The following is a 2,969-nucleotide window of genomic DNA, read 5'->3' as shown; positions in this document are numbered from 1 at the left end:
GAAGAAATATGAGGAACAGGAGTTTAGCGTTACGCTATTATTCTGTCGATGCAAATGCTCTCTATTGGTGAAATTTGCAAGCACACGAAAGTTTCAATTTGTATCAGGAGAGCAGAATGTTTAAGGAGATTGCGAGCAAATGTCAGGAGCAGTATAGCGTTACGTTTATGTAGTTACAAAGTACACAAAAGGAATTGCGGTTTGTTCGCTTTGAATAAACGGCTAGCAAATGTCACTGAAATAAGGTTTTATGAATGGACTAACTGGTCTCTGCATTAATGTGTTTGGTTAACAAAGACACTGAACACAAGAAAAATTAATAAAAAAAAAACAAGTGTCAAGTGATAGATATATTCATAAACACAAATTTAAACGCAACAATATTTAATTCCAACCATTGATTGAATAGTAATATAAAACATCCAAAAACCCATCGATGTCTTCTTGGACAATGTAAAATATAGCTGGACGAGAACGGTTTGCTGATTGATGCGATCTGAAAAAGAAAAAAATGCGTTATTTTTTACTACTTTTAAACGTTTCAGGCAGCACGTAATAGTGCAATTTTTTTTTCAGTAATAGGTGAGTCTTCGGTAACCGCAACGCCAATTCAGAGTGGTGCATGACATTCATCATTAAAAATTGCGCAAAAACAAAATGAATAATTGTGAAACACACCTGCTGTGGGTTCCCGTTGAAAGAGGTGACAGTTCCGTACTTGTATCTTGCACAATCTAATAAATAATCCCAGTCAGTATCAGGAAGTACGCATTCCACATTGCGATGAACGCCCGTCTTGCACTGCTTTGATCGAATCCTCAAGCACTATGAAATGGCACTCCAACCAGACGTCTGGGATTGCTTTATTTTACCATGCAGGCGATACGAGTTTAGTCTCGCCCTCCTGACCAAGCTGCGCGTTTTCCCCAAGTTCTTAATCTTCCATTCTTCTAATTGTGGTCATCCTCGTATTTCCATCGGCATCAAGTTAGCGCCTGTAACAAGAAATTCCAATTACTCTCAGTTAAGCAATATTTGCACGTGATGAGAGTGTCATAATGAGGTCAGTTAGTGTGAGTCTTTTGTGACTTCAAATGAAATCAGAGTGGTGCATGACATTCATCATAATGAAGAGAAAGCTGCTGCGTGTAATGGAAAGAAAGTAGCGTAGCAACACGAAAAAAAGTAATACAACTAGCCTCACCTGCTTTGGTTTGCCAAAAAGGGCTTTTTGAAGAGCGGCCAAGTTGTTCAGTCCCATTTTCTTCTGGCTGGCTGGCTGGCTGGCTGGCTGGCTCAAGTTTCTTCCCCTTGGAGTTTTGGAGACTTGAAGAGTGGATAGTCCGGCGAGGTCAAATCTGCGCCCAAAATATGTCCCATTGCAGCTTCCTGGAGCCCGTTCACCTGCCTTGCGGTATTCTTCAAAGGAATTCTTCTCGTCGATGCTGTTTTCCGTCTGATCCATCCGGTAGTCTTCATTCAAGCTGCACATTCATCTGGTAGCCGTCGCCCAAACCATGTCTTCGAGTCTCCAGACCCGAGCGTGTCCACAGAACCATCCCGTTTCCATAAAGCATTGTTTTTTCTTTCTTCATCCGTCTGACTGAATATCTTCCATCCATCCGGTTGTTCCACTAGTCCCGTTCTGGTACTTCCCCATGTGTTGTCGAGGTCTTCGGAATTTTGCGCCCATTCCCACCTGGTGCCTGCGTGCTGTTGCATCTTCTGGCTGCTTCTTATTCACCCGCCTGGTCTTCGTTCTTCGCCGGTTCGCTTCACATTGTGATCTCGAAAGTCCTGCTGATTGATCTTCGTTGAAGTTCCCGACGCCGTAGTCACGCCATTAGATAACCCTGGGTTCCTAGTCGATTCGGAAAATTAAATTGATCTCTACATCGAGACCAAATCAATTCCAAAATCCACAAGATCCCCATTGATCTATTGACGGGTATTCCTTTGGCCCAGCAGCTTGGTGCCGAATTCAGCTTACTGAGGACTTGGTGGAAGGTCAGTTCCTGCCTGCAGACGGTCAGCAAGTTGCTTTGCGCCTAGCACTTGATCCCGATACCCGTTCTGCTGAACATCCCCTTACAGGCCAATGGGGTTCTTGTCGACTAACTGCCACAATCCACAAGATCCCCATTGAATCCGAACGACTCAAGACTGCTTCTTGAAGGTCTCTTCATTGTCGGGGAAATGTGATTCTTGGAAATCACTCGTTTAATGAATATTTCGCACAATTGGCTGAAACGAAACACTTTGCTGAAGCAGCTCGCCATCGCCACATTTTCCAGTGCTTAGATACCTGGCATTTTCGGACCAATTTTCCACTGCTTTTGACGGTACTAACGGACGTTGCAGAATTCCAGTTGTTGTTGGATATAATTGTTATAAAAGCTTGTACTCGGTTACCTTACATTACAGATCTTCTTCGGATTGTTTGCTCATATGAAATAAGTTTCGCAGATAAAAAGCACCTTGGTAAGTTCCGATCCACGATGTTTGCCCGCCTTTTGCGCCTGGAAAATCATTTATGTAGAGCGAAACTTCCACGCCTATTAGACTGGAGGCTTATTTCACATGACAGCGAATCCAGATCGTCGTGAACCCCGACAAAATCCTAAAACGCACACAATTGTGTCCGAGCGGATGCTGACATGGATGGCACTTTTGAAAAACGCATTGCGACCATGACGAGTTTGCTCTTCTTACTCACGCACGATTGGATACGGTTACTGTCCCAGATGAATGTTCAAAATAAAAGAAAAATCGAATCACTTGCTTCGGTTCGGACGTCCGCAATGGAATAATTTCTGGAAAAAAGTCATTGTCGAAAAAAGCATTGTCCTTACTGGTTTTTTTGTCGACTCTCTTCACAACAAGTCGCTGATGAATAAACGAGTTTTCTCTCTCTTTGCTGTTAGATTTCAAAGAGCGTATTTCTAAAAACGAGAGCAGTGTCGGGGGCA

At 43.1% G+C, this 2,969-nt stretch overlaps 1 long non-coding RNA gene across 1 annotated transcript; it reads right to left on the bottom strand.

Moving 5' to 3' along the window:
- Positions 1-335: 335 nt before the first annotated feature.
- LOC109543550 lies at positions 336-2,963 on the bottom strand. Its single transcript, XR_002172508.2, has 4 exons — positions 2,306-2,963; positions 1,205-2,244; positions 679-995; positions 336-496 (listed from the first exon to the last, which is right to left on the bottom strand). It is a non-coding gene; the product is annotated as an uncharacterized LOC109543550 (long non-coding RNA).
- Between the last annotated feature and the right edge of the window lie 6 nt (positions 2,964-2,969).

The sequence above is a fragment of the Dendroctonus ponderosae genome, unplaced genomic scaffold (assembly GCF_020466585.1).
Source record: "Dendroctonus ponderosae isolate FM_Combo_2020 unplaced genomic scaffold, Dpon_F_20191213v2 Dpon_F_20191213_10, whole genome shotgun sequence".
Lineage (NCBI taxonomy): Eukaryota > Metazoa > Arthropoda > Insecta > Coleoptera > Curculionidae > Dendroctonus > Dendroctonus ponderosae.
Note: the sequence above shows the minus strand (reverse complement) of the source record. Positions and strands in the feature narration are given on the sequence as shown.